General features: G+C 36.5%; 1 pseudogene; it reads right to left on the minus strand.

Moving 5' to 3' along the window:
* The window catches only part of LOC112909202 (U6 snRNA-associated Sm-like protein LSm8), a 28,158-nt pseudogene extending 12,207 nt beyond the window's left edge, over positions 1-15,951 (minus strand).
* Positions 15,952-18,359: the final 2,408 nt, after the last annotated feature.

Here is an 18,359-nt window from a genome sequence, read left to right on the forward strand (position 1 = left end):
ATATTGTGTCTTGAAATCTTAATTTCAAAACTGCAAGCCAATTTTCACCATTTCTTGACAAAGCTGTATAACTTGGAGAAATTTACTTAACATTCCTCAGCCTGTTTTTTTTCAACTCTATAATGGGGACAAATAGTATCTAAAATATAAGGCTGTTTGAATGAGTAAATAATATAACAAATGTAAAATTGGTAGCACATTGCTTAGTGAATTGCCAATTCTAAGGCCATTAAACACTCTCCAAAAGAAGTATTTTATTTAAAGAAGGAATAAGTATGATTTGTATTTTAACTGGTAACTTGACAAAGAAAATAATTTAGGTAACCTATTTTTTAAATAATCCATTAATTGCAGCACGCTAATGTTTTATTGATAATGATGTATTAATTTTGTGTAATTACATAACAAGGCATAAAGCACTTTGCAGATTATAGAGTGCTGAAGAAATGCTAGTTATGATTAAATCAACCAATAAAAGTTTAAATTATAGAAAATTCTTAGAAAGGAAGGACAAACATTATATGGTTTCATTCATTTGGGGAATATAAAAAATAGTGAAAAGGGAAAGGAGAAAAAAATGAGTGGGAAATATCAGTGAGGGTGACAGAACATGAGAGACACCTAACTCTGGGAAACAAACAAGGGATGGTGGAAAGGGAGGTGGGCGGGGAGTTGAGGTGACTGGGTGATGGGCACTGCAGGGGGTACTTGACAGGACGAGCACTGGGTGTTATGCTATATGTTGTCAAATTGAACTCCAATAAAAATTTAAATAAAAATAAGTAAATAAAAAGTTCAAGAATAAAAAAATAAAGGTAGAACCATACGTATTTAAAATTGTAGGTGACGGGCACTGAGGTGGACACTTGACGGGATGAGCACTGGGTGTTTTTTTGTATGTTGGTAAATTGAACACCAATAAAAATTAATTAAAAAAAAAGAAATTTTAAAAAAAATAAAATAAAATTGTAGGTCTCATGATATGAATATGTTCAAAAAAATTTTTCAACTTTCACCTTCATTTTTTTAATAATAAATTTATTTTCTATTGGTGTTCAATTTGCCAACATACAGAAAAACACCCAGTGCCAAGGATACAGTCAGCAAAACTAAAATACAACCTACAGAATGGGAGAAGATATTTGCAAATGATGTATCAGGGCTAGTTTCCAAGGGCTAGTTTCCAAGATGTATAAAGAGCTTATTAAACTCCACACCAAAGGAACAATCCAATCATGAAATGGGCAAAAGACATGAACAGAAATCTCACAGAGGAAGACATAGACATGGCCAAGAAGCACATGAGAAAATGCTCTGCATCACTTGCCATCAGGGAAATACAAATCAAAACCACAATGAGATACCACCTCACACCAGTGAGAATGGGGAAAATTAACAAGGCAGGAAACCACAAATGTTGGAGAGGATGCGGAGAAAAGGGACCCCTCTTACACTGTTGGTGGGAATGTGAAATGGTGCAGCCACTCTGGAAAACTGTGTGGAGGTCCCTTAAAGAGTTAAAAATAGACCTGCCCTAGGACCCAGCAATTGCACTGTTGGGGATTTACCCCAAAGATACAGATGCAGTGAAACGCCAGGACCCCTGCACCCCGATGTTTCTAGCAGCAATGTCCACAATAGCCAAACTGTGGAAGGAGCCTCTGTGTCCATTAAAAGATGAATGGAGGATCCCTGGGTGGCGCAGTGGTTTGGCGCTTGCCTTTGGCCCAGGGCGCGATCCTGGAGACCCGGGGTCGCGTCCCACATCGGGCTCCCGGTGCAGGGAGCCTGCTTCTCCCTCTGCCTATGTCTCTGCCTCTCTCTCTCTCTGTGACTATCATAAATAAATAAATAAATAAAAGATGAATGGTTAAAGATGTGGTTTATGTATACAATGGAATATTAGCCATTAGAAATGACAAATACCCACCACTTGCTTCAACGTGGATGTTGAAAAAATTATTTCAATGACTGTATAGTGTATTATGCAACACAATAAGCTAATTTGAAAGCAATTTTAGAATCATGAAGTAAACATTAGATGATAATGAAACATATTAAAAAGAAAATTCTCTTCTCAAATCAATAACAAAAGCTCAATCTTTTCCTTTATTTATATTTTATTATTTTTGTATGAGATTTATTTTTTCACTTTACAGAGAGAGAGCACAAGTGGGGAAGAGGAGCAGCAGGAGAGGGAGAGAGAGAATCTCAAGCAGACTCCTCTATGAGCATGGAGCCTGTTTCAGGGCTCTATCCCACGACCCTGACATTATGATCTGAGACAAAAGAAATAAAAGGAATTCAAATTGGCAAGGAAGAAGTAAAACTTTCACTATTTGCAGATACTGTCATATAGATAGCAAACCTGAAAGACTCCACCAAAAATCTACTAGAACTGATAAATGAATTCTGTACAGTTGCAGGATACAAAATGAACGTGCAAAACTCAACTGAATGAGTCATGCAGGTGCATTACACATTATTATTATTATTATTATTATTATTATTATATCACTTTGCCTCACAAGATGAACATTATTTGTATAAATAGGAGATTATGGAGAATAATTTACAAGGCCATGATGCCCTGAACAAGGCAAAACAGAGTTCTTTTTTTTTAAGATTTTATTTATTTATTCATGAGACATACAGAGAGAGAGAGAGACAGAGACATATGCAGAGGGAGAAGCAGGCTTCCTTCAGGGAGCCTGATGCAGGACTCCATCCCAGGACCATGGGATGACGACCTGAGCCAAAGGAAGGTGCTCAACCACTGAGCCACCCAGACATCCCAAAACAGAATTATTTTTTTTAATTTTTAAATTTATTTATGATAGTCACAGAGAGAGAGAGAGAGAGGCAGAGACACAGGCAGAGGGAGAAGCAGGCTCCATGCACCGGGAGCTTGATGTGGGATTCGATCTCGGGTCTCCAGGATCACGCCCTGGGCCAAAGGCAGGCGCCAAACCGCTGTGCCACCCAGGGATCCCAACAGAATTATTTTTATCAATGTTTTTTAAAAATTCTAATATAGTTACTGTTACACATAGAGTGCTATCTTAGTTTCAGGTGTACAATATAGCAATTCAACACTTCCATGCATCAGCCTGTGATCATCACAAGTGCAGTCCTTAGTCCTCATCACCTATTTAACCTATTCCCCCACCAACCTACCCTCTGGTAACCATCTGTTTGTTCTCAATAGTTAAGAGTCTGTGTCTTGGCTTGTTTATCTCTCTTTTTGCTCTTTGTTCAATTGTTTTGTTTCTTAAATTCCACATATGAGTGAAATCATATTGTATGTGTCTTTCTCTGACTGACATTCACTTAGCATTATACTTTCTAGCTCAATCCATGTCCTTGCAGATGGCAAGATTTCAGTCTTTTTTGGATGAATAATATTCTATTACATATATATGTCACATTTTCTTTATTCATTTATCTACTGATGGACATTTGATTTGGGCTGCTTCTATAATTTGGCTACAATAAATTATACACCAAATACAGTGGTTCATGTATCACTTTCAATTCATGTTTTTGTATTTTTCTGAGTAAGTACCCTATAGAACAATCATTTGATCATAGGGTAATTCTATTTTACTTTTTGAGGAATCTCCATACAGTTTTCCACAGTGGTAACACCAGTTTGCAGTCCCACCAACAGTGTAAGAGGATTTTTTCTTCATATACTCACCAACACAGGTTGTTTCTTATGTTTTTGATTGTAGCCATTCTGATGTGAAGGGATATCTCCTTGTGGTTTTGATTTGCATTTTCCTGATGAGAAGTGATGTTGAGCATCTTTTCATGTGTCTCTTGGCCATTTGTAGGTCTTCTTTGAAGAAATATCTATGCATTTCTTCTGCCCATTAAATTAGATTATTTGGCTTTTGGTGTTGTTTTGTTTAACATCCTCCCTTTACTGGATATGTCACTTGCAAATATTGTCTCCTATTTAGTGAGTTGCCTTTTGTTTTATTGACAATTTCCTTTGCTGTACAGAAGCTTTTTATTTTGAAGTAGTACCAAAGTTTAATCTTGCTTCTATTTACTTTATCTCAGGAAACATATCTAGGAAAAATATTCCTAAACCTGATACCAGAGAAATTACTGCCTTGGCTAACTTCTAGGATTTTTATGGTGTCATGTCTCACATTTAAATGTTTATTTTTGCATATGATGTAAGAAGGTGGTTCAGTTTCATTCTTTTGCATGCAGCAGATCAGTTTTTCCAATACCATTTATTGAAGGAATTTTCCGATTGGATATTCTTTACTGCATTGTTTGAGATTAACTGACCATATAGTTGTGGGTTTCTTTCTGAGTATTCTATTGTGTTCCATTAATCTATGTGTCTATTTTCTGTGCCAGTATGATATTGCTTTCATTACGACAGCTCTGTAATATAACTGGAAGTATGAAATTGTGATACCTCCAGCTTTGATTTTCTTCCTCAAAATTACTTTGGCAATTAATATCCTTTTGTGGTTCCATATAAATTGTAAGATTTTTGTTCTACCTCTGTGAAAAATGCCATGAGCATTTTATAGAGATTGCATTAAATGTGTAGATTGCTTTCAGTAGTAGGGATTTTTTACTAATATTTTTTCTTCCAATCCATGTTCATGAAATATATTTTCATTTCTTTGTGTCATCCTGAATTTCTTTCATCAATGTTCTACACTGTTCAGAGTACAGATCTTTCACCTCTTTGATTAGGTTTAGTCCTAGGTTAAGTTGTTTATTTTACATTTTTCTTGCTTATTGAGGTAAGCCTCTATTGCTCTAAATTTCCCTCTTAGAACCACTTTTGCTGCATTCCAAAGGTTTTGGCTTGTGTTTCCATTTTCATTTTCACTTGTTTCCATGTGATTTTGGATGTCTTCTTTGATTTCTTGGTTAACACATTCATCATTTAATAGCATGCTATTTAACCTCATGTTTTTGTGATCTTTCCAGATTTTTTCTTGTGTTTGATTCCAGTTTCATAGTATCATGGTCAGAAAACATGCGTGGTGTGAATTCAATCCTTTTTAAATTGTTGAGACCTGTTTTATGGCCTAATATGTGATCTATGATGGAGAATCCTCTGTGTGCACCAGAAAAAAAAATGTGTATTCTCTTGTTTTAGAAGATGTGTTCTAAATATGCCTGCTAAATCTGCCTGGTTCTATCCATCCTATAAAGCATTTGTTTCCTTGTCGATTTCTCTTTGAAAAATCTGTCTATTGATATAAGTGTGGTGTTAAAGTCCCCTATTATTGGCACTTGGAAAATTCTCCAGAATAGGTCACATATTAGGTCACAAAACAGGTCTCAACAAATACAAGCAGATTGATGTCAAAACATGCATCTTTTTAAACCACAAGACTATGAACCTGGAAGTCAGCAACAAAAAAAAATATCTGGAAAGATTACAAATACATGGAGGTCAAGTAATATGTTACAAAACAATGAATGTGTCAACCACGAAACCAAAGAAGAAATCAAAAAAGCATAAGGAACCAATCAAAATGAAAACACTGTGATCCAAAAATCTTTGGGAGGTGGGTGGGAAATGGGTTTAAATAGGTGATGGGGGGACCCCTGGGTGGCTCAGTGGTTGAGTGTTCACCTTTGGCTCAGGGCATGATCCCAGGGTCCTGTGATTGAGTCCTGCATCAGGCTCCCTGCAGAGAGCCTGCTTCTCCCTTTGCATATGTCTCTCCCTCTCTCTGTGTGTCTCTTATGAATAAATAAATACAATATTAAAAAATAGATGATGGGGAGTTAAGGAGTTTACTTGTTGTGAAGTGTTGTATGGAAGTCTTGAATCACTATATTGTTCATCTATAACTGCATGTTAACTAACAAATTTAAATAAAAAAATTTAAAAGTCCTGTGTTATTGCTTTTTTACAATCAGTCCCATTATCTTTGTTATTAACTGTCTTGTGTATTTGGGTGCTCCCATGTTGGGTGCATAACTATGTAAAATTGTTATATGTTCTTGTTGGATTGTCCCCTTTATTAGTATATAGGGCCTTTCATTGTCTCTTGTTACAATCTTTGTTTCAAACTATTTTTTTATGTAAGTATTGCTACTCAAGCTTTTTTCTGACAGAAATTTGCATGATAAAGTTTTTTTCCATCCCATCAGTTTAAATTTGTAGGCTTCTTTAGGTCTAAAATTAATCTCTTGTAGGCAGCATATAGATTGGTCCTGTTTATTTAATTTAATTTAATTTAATTTTTACTTTTTTAATATTTAAAATTTTAATATTTCTTTTCTATAATCACACTGATGTTAACAATATAATAAAATAATATTAACCTAATGTTATCATCTAATTAGTTTCAAGGAGAGAAAAAGCTCAATTTCAATTATACTAAAAAAAATAATTGTCTATGGTAGACATCTTCCAGTATTTAGATTTACACATCTTTATTACATCCAAATAAAAAATTAAGGAATCTCTGGGTGGCTCAGCAGTTTAGCACCTGCCTTTGGCCCAGGGCATGATCCTGGAGTCCCGGGATTGACTCCCGCATCAGGCTCCCTGTATGGAGCCTGCTTCTCCCTCTGCCTTTGTCTCTGCCTCTCTCTGTGTGTCTCTCATGAATAGGTAAATAAAATCTTAAAAAATTAAATATCAACACTATGCTGAAAATGTCCATTAACTATAAGCTGAAAATTTACTTCTGAAATTCAGTTTGGGGAGTGACTCTGAAGAGAATAGAAGAATGGAAGTGAGGAGGTATTCCAAGGATCTTTATATATAATATTACATTATACATATATATATTCATATCTTGACTATATTATGACAAAATAATATTATATCTTCATTTTTGGTTGATACATAGATTTTATTAATGCAACTTTTATTTAAAATTTTAATTTTTTTCAAAATTGTTGTAGGATAAAAAATTGTCCTCACAAATGTGTCCATGTCCTAAACCCTAGAACCTGTGAATATATTCCCTTACATGGCAAAAGGAACATTGCAGGTGTGATTAAGTTAAGGAACTTGATATGGGGCAATTATGCTGAACTATCTGCATAAACTAATGTAATTAAAAGAGTCCCTATAAGAGACAGTCAAGAAAGTTGCAGATAGAGAAGGCAATGTGATAACAAAAGTAGAGGGAAAGAAGACATATGATGGGAACAGAAGTCAAAACATGTAGGCAGTCTCTAAAAGCTAGAAAAAAGGCAAGAAAACAGACTGGATTCTTTCTTAGAGCCTCCAGAAGAAAGGTTGCTTGCTGACCCATTTTAGACTTCTAGCTTGTAGAACTATGAAATAAATTTGTGTTGATTTAATCCAAGGTGTGTTGTAATTTGCTACCTAAGCAATATAAAACTAATACAAAGTATATCTGAATATTTATAAGCAAGCATAAACATTAGCACACAAAAAGTAAATTGTTTGCACATACTTTCACAAGTATATATGCATAATATGTACTTAACATAATCAGTTGACTTGAATGACCATGCAAGCTCACCTCATTTTGTTTGAGTGTGTGTACATGTGTGTACTTTATAATTAAGAAGATCAACTACAACTTCAGGGTTTCCTTCTACCTGCCATCCTAACATCTCATCTCTTAGTAGTATTATACCTTCAAGAAGGAAGAGAGAGGGAAAGAGAAGGGGTAGGAGGACTGTGATGAGGAGGTGGAGGAGGAGTAAGCAAAGCAAGATCCTTTAATCCATTATTTAACATTTAAAGATCTGTTTAATTGAAGATGTTTAAATCAGTGTACAACAGTCATAATCTATAAATAACTACTTATAAGTAGATAGTAGATATTTTCATAGATAATTTTTTTAGATAAATATAAAATGAGAAAAGCATGGACATTATTTGAAATTGAGGTTAGCAATCTCATAGCAGGAAAGAAAGAAGAGATTGTACATGGACAATAAACTTGATAGACTTCATAAATTTCCCTTGGGTTGACTATGTTTTCATCAAATTGTCCTATAATAAATAGATGCTCCTGATTAAAATATTTTTTCATGCAGCAGTATGCTTCATCAGAATTATGAATATTTTTTAATTCAGCTTATTGACTCTGAAAGGACATTTTCTACAGAGAACAGGCTAATTGAAGCATCATTATATAGTTCTATTTAAAATCTTTCTATTTCTCATGATATTGGATATGCCCATATATATTTGGAAGATTCTCAATTCATATCTTTTAATTTTTTAAAAAGATTTATTTATTCATTCATGATAGACACAAACACACACACAGAGAGAAAGGCAGAGACCTAGGCAGAGGGATAAGCAGGCTCCATATAGGAAGCCAGGTGTGGGACTCTATCCCGGAACACCAGGATCAAGACCTGAGCCAAAGGCAGACGCTCAACTGTTGAGCCACACAGGCGTCCCTCTTTTATTTTCATTTCATTTTTTATTTTAATTATTTTCTTTATTAGAGTTCAATTTACCACCATATAGCATAACACCAGTTCTCATTCCGTCAAGTGTCCCCCTCAGTGCCCATCACCCAGTCACCATAACCCCCCACTAATCTTCCCTTTCCACTACCCTTGTTCGTTTCCCAGAGTAGGAGTCTCTCATGTTCTGTCACCCTCTCTGATATTTCCCACTCATTTTCTCTCTTTTCCCCTTTATTCCCTTTCTCTATTTTTATATTCCCCAAATGAATGAGACCATATAATGTTTGTCCTTCTCTGATTGACTTACTTCACTCAGCTTAATACCCTCCAGATCCATCCACATCAAAGCAAATGGTGGGTATTTGTCGTTTCTAATGGCTGAGTAACATTCCATTGTATAAATATACCACATCCTCTTTCTGTCCATTCATCTTTCTACAGATATTGAGGCTCCTTCCACGGTTTAGCTATTGTGGACATTGCTGCTATAAACATCGGGATGTAGGTGTACCGGCGTTTCACTGCATCTGTATCTTCAGGGTAAATCCCCAGCAGTGCAATTGCTGGGTTTCAGAGCAGTTCTATTTTTAACTCTTTGAGGAAAGTCCACGTAGCTTTCCAGACTGGCTGTACCAGTTCATATTCCCACCAACAGTGCAAGAGAGTCACCCTTTCTCCAGATCCTCTCCAACATTTGTTGTTTCCTGTCTTGTTAATATTCACCATTTTCACTGGTGTGAGGTGGTATCTGATTGTGGTATTGATTTGTATCTCCCTGATGGCAAGTGATGCAGAGCACTTTCTCATGTGCTTGTTGGCCATGTTTTTGTCTTCTTTGGTGTAATTTCCGTACATGTCTTTTGCCCATTTCAAGATTGAGTTGTTTCTGTTGAGTTTAATAAGTTCTTTATAGATCTTGGTGTTCAATTTACCAACATACAGAAAAACACCCAGTGCTCATCCCGTCAAGTGTCGACCTCAGTGCCCGTCACCCATTCCCCTCCAACACCCGCCCTCCTCCCCCCTTCCACCACCCCTAGTTCGTTTCCCCGAGTTAGGAGTCTTTATGTTCTGTCTCCCTTCCTGATATTTCCCAACATTTCTTCTCCCTTCCTTTATATTCCCTTTCACTATTATTTATATTCCCCAAATGAATGAGAACATACACTTAGATCTTGGATGCTAGCCCTTTATCTGATAGGTCATTTGCAAGCATCTTCTCCCATTCTGTAGGTTGTCTTTGAGTTTCGTGGACTGTTTCTTTTGCTGTTCAGAAGCTTCTTATCTTGATGAAGTCCCAATAACTCATTTTTGCTTTTGTTTCCCTTGCCTTCATGGATGTATCTTGCAAGAAGTTGCTGTGGCCAAGTTCAAAAAGGGTGTTGCCTGTGTTCTCCTCTAGGATTTTGATGGAATCTTGTCTCACATTTAGATCTTTCATCCATTTTGAGTTTATCTTTGTGTCTGGTGTAAGAGAATTGTCTACTTTCATTCTTCTGCATGTGGCTGTCCAATTTTCCCAGGACCATTTATTGAAGAGACCCTCCTTTTTCCATTGGATATTCTTTCCTGCTTTGTCTAATATTAGTTGACCATAGAGTTGAGGGCTCATTTCTGGAAACTGTATTGTGTTCCATTGATCTATGTGTCTGCTTTTGTACCAGTACCACACTCTCTTGATGATCACAGCTTTGTAGTACAACCTGAAATATGGCATTGTGATGCCCCAGCTCTACTTTTCTTTTTTAATATTTCCCGGGCTATTCAGGGTCTTTTCTGATTCCACATAAATCTTAAGATGGTTTGTTCCAACTCTCTGAAGAATGTCCATGGTATTTTGATAGGGATTGTAGTAAATGTGTAAATTGCCCTGAGTAACATTGACATTTTCACAATATTAATTCTTTCACTCCATGAGCATGGAATATTTTTCCATCTCTTTGTGTCTTCCTCAATTTCTTTCAAAAGTGTTCTGTAGTTTTTATGGTATAGATGCTTTCCCTTTTTGGTTTGGTTTATTCCTAGGTATCTTATGCTTTTCGGGGGAATTGTAAGTGGGGATTGACTCCTTAATTTGTCTTTCTTCAGTCTTATTGTTAGGGTATAGAAATGCCATTTATTTATGGGCATTGATGTTGTACCCTGCCAAACTGCCAAATTGCTGTATGAGTTCCAGCAATCTTGGGTTAGAGTCTTTTGGGTTTTCTATGGAGAGTATCATGTCATCTGCAAAGAGGGAAAGTTTGACTTCTTCTTTGCCAACTTTTTTTGTTGTGTGATTGCTGAGGCTAGGACTTCTAGTACTATGTTGAATAGCAGTGGTGAGAGTGGTCATCCCTGTCTTGTTCCTGATCTTAAGGGAAAGGCTTCCAGAATGATATTTGCTGTGGGCTTTTTGTAGATGGCTTTTTAGATGCTGAGGAATGTTTCCTCTTTCCTTACAGTCTGAAGTGTTTTGATCAGAAATGGATGCTGTATTTTGTCAAATGCTTTTTGTGCATCTTAGTGTGTGGATCATATGGTTCTTGTTTTTTCTCTTTTTGATATGATCTATCACATTGCATTATGAGTGTTGAACCAGCCTTGCATCCCGGGGATAAATCCCACTTGGTCATGGTGAATAATCTTCTTAATGTATTGTTGGATCCTATTGGCTTGTATCTTGTTGATAATTTTTGCATCTGTGTTCATCAGGGATATTGGTCTATAATTCTCCTTTTCGGTGGGGTCATTGTCTGGTTTTGGAATTAAGGTGATGCTGGCTTCATAGAATGAGTTTGGAGCCATTCTATCTCATTATATATTTCGGAACAGCTTTAGTGGAATAGGTATTGTTTCTTCTTTCAGCATTTGATATCATTCCCCTGGGAAGCCTTCTGGCCCTGGAGTTTTGTGTTTTGGGAGGTCTTTGATGACTGCTTCAATTTCCTCCCTCATTATTGGCCTGTTCAGGTTTTCTGTTTTTTCCTGTTTCAATTTTGGTTGTTTGTGGTTTTCCAGAAAGTGTCCATTTCTTCTAGATTGCCTAATTTATTGCCGTATAGCTGCTCATAATGTTTTAAAAATCGTTTGTATTTCCTTGGTATTGGTTGTGATATCTCGTTTCATTCTTGATTTTATTAAATTGAGTCTTTTCTCTTTTGTTTTTAGTAAGGCTGGCTTATGGTTATCTATCTTATTAATTCTTTCAAAGTACCAAACCCCTGTTTTTTTTTTTATCTGTTCCACAGTTTTTCTGGTCTCTATTTCATTGAGTTCTTCTTGAACCTTTATTAACTCTCTTCCTCTGCTTGGTGTAGGTCTTTTTTGCTGTTCTTTCTCCAGTTCCTGTTGGTGCAAGGTTAGCTTATGTATTTGAATTTTCCCAAGTTTTTTGAGTGATGCTTGTATTGTGATGTATTTCCATCCTAGGACTGCTTTTGCTGTATCTCAAAGATTTTGATCAGTTGTATCTTCATTCTCTTTAGTTTCCATGCATATTTTTAATTCTTCTCTAATTTCCTGGTTGACATTTTCATCTTCTAGCAGGATGGTCTTTAACCTCCACGTGGTTGAATTTCTTCCAAATTTCTTCTTGTGATTGAATTCTAGTTTCAAAGCATTATGGTCTGAAAATATGCAGGGGACAACACTAATCTTTTGGTATTGTATAAGACTGATTTGTGATCCAGTATGTGGTCTCTTCTGGAGAAAGTTCCATGTGCACTCAAGAAGAGTGTGTATTCAGTTGCTTTTGGATGTAAATTTCTGTTAATATCTGTGAAATCCATCTGGTCCAGGTTATCATTTAAAGCTCTTGTTTTTTTGAAGATATTGTGCTTAAAGATTTTTCATTTACAGAAAGCGCCATATTGAAATCTCCCAGTATAAGTGTATTATTATCTAAGTATGTCTTAACTTTGGTTATTAATTGTTTGATATACTTGGCAGCTCCCACATTCGGGGCATAAAGATTCATCATTGTTAGGTCCTCTTGTTGGATAAATCCTTTGAATATGGTAGTGTCCCACTTCATCTCTTACTACAGTCTTTGGGGTAAACTTTATCTGATATGAGCATTGCTACCCCTGCTTTCTTTTGAGGACTATTTGGATGGTAAATTGTTTTCCACCCTTTCATTTTCATGCTGTAGGTGTCCTTAGGTCTAAAATGTGTCTCTTGTAGAAAGCAAATAAATGGGTCTTGCTTTTTATTCAGTCTGAAACCCTGCACCTTTTGATGGGTTCATTAAGCCCATTCACATTCAGAGTTACTATTGAAATATATGAATTTAGTGTCATCATGATACCTATTCAGTCCCTGTTTTTGTGGATTTTTTCTTTGGGCTTCCTCTTTCTTTTACAGAGTCCCCCTTAATATTTCTTGCAGAGCTGGTTTGGTGGTCACATATTCTTTCACTTTCTGCCTATCTTGGAAACTCTTTATCTCTCCTTCTATTCTGAATGACAGCCTTGCTGGATAGAGTATTATTGGCTGCTGTTCTTATCATTTAGGACCCTGAATATATCCTGCCATCCCTTTCTGGCCTGCCAGGTCTCAGTGGAGAGGTCTGCTGTTTATCCTATACTTATCCCCATATAATTTAGGGATTTCTTGTCTCTTGCTGATTTAAGGATTTTGTCTTGGTCTTTGGAATTTGCAAGTTTCACTATTAAATGTCGAGGTGTTGAAAGGTTATTATTGATTTTAGCGGGGATCTCTCTATCTCTGGATATGAATGCCTGTTTCCCACCCCAAAGTAGGGAAGTTCTAAACTATGATTTGTTCAAATACACTTTCTGATCCTCTGTATCTTTTGGGTGTCCTCTGGAACTCCAATTAAATGTAAATTCTTTCCTTCGGGGGCTGTTATTTATTTCCCTTAACCTTTCCTCATGATTTTTTAATTGTTTTTCTCTTTTTTCCTCAGCTTCCTTCCTTGCCATCAACTTGTCTTCTATGTTACTCACTCTTTTTTCTACCTCATTAACCCTCATCATTAGGACCTCTGTTTTGGATTGCATCTCATTTAATTGATTTTTAATTTTGGCCTGATTAGATCTAAATTCTGCAGTCATGAAGTCTCTTGAATCCTTTATGCTTTTTTTCCATACTCACCAGTAGCTTTATAATTGTGCTTCTGAATTGGCTTTGTGACATCCAATTGTAATCCAAATTCTTTAAGTCTGTGGCAGAGAGTACTGTTTCTGAATCTTTCTTTTGTGGTGAGTTCTTTTTTCTAGTCATTTTGCTCAGTGCAGTGGGGCTAAAAACAAGTTGTACTTGTTAGAAGCACTATCTCCTCTCTCTTTAGCCTTCTGGCTGTTCTTTCTTTAAATTTCAGGAGAAATTGGTAGGTTTTTAGGATGATTTGAATGTTATCTACGTAAGTTGGTGTGGACAGTTGACTTGGGCCCCTACTCTTCCACTATCTTGACCTGCCCCCGGTCCTGTTTTTTAAAATTCTATTCTGTCATCCTATGATTGGATCATTTAATTGATTTACACTTGAAGTAATTATTGATAGATATTTATGTGTTGCCATTTTATTTTTTTGTTTTGAGGTTGTTACCGAAGATTTTTTTCTGATCCTTTCTTATCTTTTATCTTTCATTTTTTTTATTTTGTTTTGTTTAGTGATATATTTGGATTTCTTTCTTTCTTTGTCTATGTATTACTGGTATTTAATATATTTTTACTAGTAGCTTTGTATATAACCTCTTCTGTTTATAGCATTTTAAATTAAGTTGATGTTCATTTAAATTAGAACCCATTCTTTTCTTCTGTCCTCCTCAAGTGTTAGGTATACATTAACATGTTTTACAACTTTTACTTTGTGACTTTACAGATTTTTTTAAGTAGAGTATTTATTTTTACTGCTTTTTATTTCCTACTTTCTTAATGTCACTTTTGCTCTCTCCTTTCTGCTCAAACAATCCCCTTCAATAGTTCTTGCAGATCTGCTTTTGTTAATTTTGTTGGAGTTTCTCTGTGCCTCGTGGTTCTTGATATTTGTTTTCCTTCCTAATTTATGGGTGTTTTAAGCTATTTTTTCTTCAAATATGTTTTCTGCCCTCTTTTCTCTATATTCTTCTTATTGGACCCCTATATTATGAATGTTCTGAGTTCCACAATTTTGCAAGTCTATCCTCATTTTGTATAATCTTTTTTGTCTCTTTTGTTTGGCTTGATTACTTTCCATTACTGTTTTCTTGTTCCTTTATTTATTCCTTGCTTCTTGCAGCCTGCTGTTCATTCTATCAGGAAGTTCCTTATTTTGTTTATTGAACCCTTTATCTCTACTACATTATTTTTTTTATTTTTGTGGTGAGGGTTTTACTGATGACTTCCACTCCTTTCCATAGTCTGCGAGAATCTTTATAATCATTACTTTCAATTCTCTATTGGGCCTGCATTTATATCTGTTTTGGTAGATCTCTGACTCTGGCCTTGTCCTATTATTTCATTTGGGACAAAATCTTCTGTTTTCTTACTTTGTCTAAAAGTCTCTGTGTCTGTTTCTCTGTGTTAGGAAAGTCAGCTACATCTGTTCTTGAGAGTAATGGCCTTATGAATAAGAGGTCCCATATTGCCCTTCAGTGTAGTGTCTTTTGTTCCCCAGGGGCTGACGTTTAAGAGTGTCCCAATGTGTGTTGTGTGGGCTCTGCTGTTTTATCCTGGTTAATTTCTTTCAGGCCAGTAGTCTACAGAAACTTTTTTTTTTTTTTTTTTTTGCCATTGTGTGTGGTGTTTGGTCCCTGGCCTGAATATAGCAAGTTTTAAGAAGGTGTGCTCTGGTCAGTCTGCTTGCAAAATGATACCTGTTGTCACTGCCTCTAGAACTGTGTCCCTGAGAAATTCCTGGAACTTCTGGGGGAGGAGCCCCACCACCCTTTACTGACACAAGCATGACTGGGGAAGGGAAGGGTGGTTCCACTGGAGTGATGACCTTCCACTGGAGTGGTTCAGGTCTTGCTGTAAGCAGTTAAATAGTGAGATTTGGATCCTTGCTGGTTTCTGCAGGTGGCTCTATGCTTTTGCTGAAGGGAGAGAAGTGAAATGATGCCTCCGAATCATAATTAATAATAATAATAATAATAATAATAATAATAAAGTATTACTGGAGGGATCCCTGACTTCCTTTGTAAAATCTTATGGCAGTAGATATGACATTTTTAGACTCTTATGACATGTATGTTTCCTTATATTTGTGAATACTGCCTCTTTGGTACATGTTCTGAAATAAGCAAATAACATCTCCACTGTGTACCCCAGGTTCTCTTCAGATTGCTGTTTTCATGCCTATATTCACAGACTGTTTGCCCTTTGTTTTCTACAAGAGCAGACCCAATGTTGTTCATGTTACCTTGGAGCCAAGCCTACTGATCTTTAAAATTCCAGGCATTAAGCCCAGCTGGTTTCCTGAAGTCAGGAAATTCATTCCCTCTTGATTTTCAAGCCAATGACTATGGGGATATCTTTTCCCCATGCACTTCACCTTGGGCTAGTCTGTCTCTCATCCTTCTCTACCACCATGGTTCTATCCTCACTGCAGGGGCCACAATCCATTTCTCTAACAAACCACATCTCTGTACTTTCTATCTTCTTCAGTGTGGATTGTTCTTTACTTTTAGTTGTGGAGTTTGTTCTGGCAGTCTTCAGGTCAATTTCTGGGGCATTTAGGATGATTTCATACTTATCTAGTTGTATTTGTGGGAGGAGATGAACCTAGGGTCCTCCTATTCTGCCACCATACCCCCCCCTTTTTCCACTTTAACATGTTTTATATTTCAAAATTACACTATTGAGATAAAATTTGTAGTCTTGGCCTGTATCTCTAGTTTGAGTGGGCTTAAACTTTCTTTTCTTTTTTAAGTGGATCTAAGTGAGTCAAAATATCTACCTCTTTTATGTATAAAAACAGAGGCATAGAATTCAGCTTTTGAGTTTGATATTTGACCTTTCCTCTGTAACTAAGTAAGATAAAGCCTGGCCACAGGCGATATAATTGCGAACAAATTACTAATATCATTAATGTCATAAGACACTGGTCAGATGGAAATGACTTTGGTAAGGACATTGTCTTAAAAGGCAGGAAACCTGCGCTTAAAGTACCAGCTTTAATATTAACTCACTGTGACACATGAATCGGGTTATTTCTATGACCTTCTTCACCTTTAAAATGAAAGTTTAGACTAAATCATCATTCATATTCCAATCAGCTTTGACATAGTATTCTTATTTGACCAATTTGGAGTGGAATTTAACAATGTTCCAATAGGGGTATTACTTTGATTCTAATCAGGCTAAAGTACCTTGATCTAATTAGGAATGATAAGTACAGTCTAGGTCAGGAAATTTTATTACTCGGTATTTTATTTTATTTTTTTATTTTTATTTTTTATAATAAATTTATTTTTTATTGGTGTTCAATTTGCCAACATACAGAGTAACACCCAGTGCTCATCCCGTCCAGTGCCCCATTCAGTACCCGTCACCCATTAACCCCCAACCCCCGCCCTCCTCCCCTTCCACCACCCCTAGTTCGTTTCCCAGAGTAGGAGTCTTTATGTTCTGTCTTCCTTTTTTATATTTCCCACACACTTCTTCCGCCTTCCCTTTCACTATTATTTGTATTCCCCAAATGAATGAGAACATACACTGTTTGTCCTTCTCTGATTGACTTACTTCACTCAGAATAATACCCTCCAGTTCCATCCACGTTGAAGCAAATGGTGGGTATTTGTCGTTTCTAAAAGCTGAATAATATTCCATTGTATACATAAACCACGTCTTCTTTATCCATTCATCTTTCGATGGACACCAAGGCTCCTTCCACAGTTTGGCTATTGTGGACATTGCTGCTATAAACATCGGGGTACAGGTGTCCTGGGGTTTCATTGCATCTGAATCTTTGGGGTAAATCCCCAGCAGTGCAATTGCTGGGTCAAAGGGCAGGTCTATTTTTAAAGCTTTGAGGAACCTCCACACAGTTTTCCAGAGTGGCTGCACCAGTTCACATTCCCACCAACAGTGTACGAGGGTTCCCTTTTCTCCGCATCCTCTCCAACATTTGTGGTTTCCTGCCTTGTTAATTTTCCCCATTCTCACTGGTGTGAGGTGGTATCTCATTGTGGTTTTGATTTGTATTTCCCTGATGGCAAGTGATGCGGAGCATTTTCTCATGTGCTTATTGGCCATGTCTATGTCTTCCTCTGTGATATTACTCTTCATGTCTTTTGCCCATTTCATGATTGTATTGTTTATTTCTTTGGTGTTGAGTTTAATAAGTTCTTTATAGATCTTGGAAACTAGCCCTTTATCTGATTCGTCATTTGCAAATATCTTCTCCCATTCTGTAGGTTGTCTTTTAGTTTTGTTGACTGTATCCTTTGCTGTGCAAAAGCTTCTTATCTTGATGAAGTCCCAATAGTTCATTTTTGCTTTTGTTTCTTTTGCCTTCGTGGATGTATCTTGCAAGAAGTTACTGTGGATGAGTTCAAAAAGGGTGTTGCCGGTGTTCTCCTCTAGGATTTTGATGGAATCTTGTCTCACATTTAGATCTTTCATCCATTTTGAGCTTATCTTTGTGTATGGTGAAAGAGAGTGGTCTTGTTTCATTCTTCTGCATGTGGGTGTCCAATTTTCCCAGCACCATTTATTGAATTGACTGTCTTTCTTCCAATGGATAGTCTTTCCTCCTTTATCGAATATTAGTTGACCATAGAACACTTCTGAAAGAAATTGAGGAAGACAAAAAGAGATGAAAAAATATTCCATGCTCATGGATTGGCAGAATTAATATTGTGAAAATGTCAATGTTACCCAGGGCAATTTACACATTTAATGCAATCCCTATCAAAATACCGTGGACTTTCTTCAGAGAGTTAGAACAAATTATTTTAAGATTTGTGTGGAATCAGAAAAGACCCCGAATAGCCAGGGGAATTTTAAAAAAGAAAACCATAGCTGGGGGC

This window comes from Vulpes vulpes, chromosome X (assembly GCF_048418805.1).
Source record: "Vulpes vulpes isolate BD-2025 chromosome X, VulVul3, whole genome shotgun sequence".
Lineage (NCBI taxonomy): Eukaryota > Metazoa > Chordata > Mammalia > Carnivora > Canidae > Vulpes > Vulpes vulpes.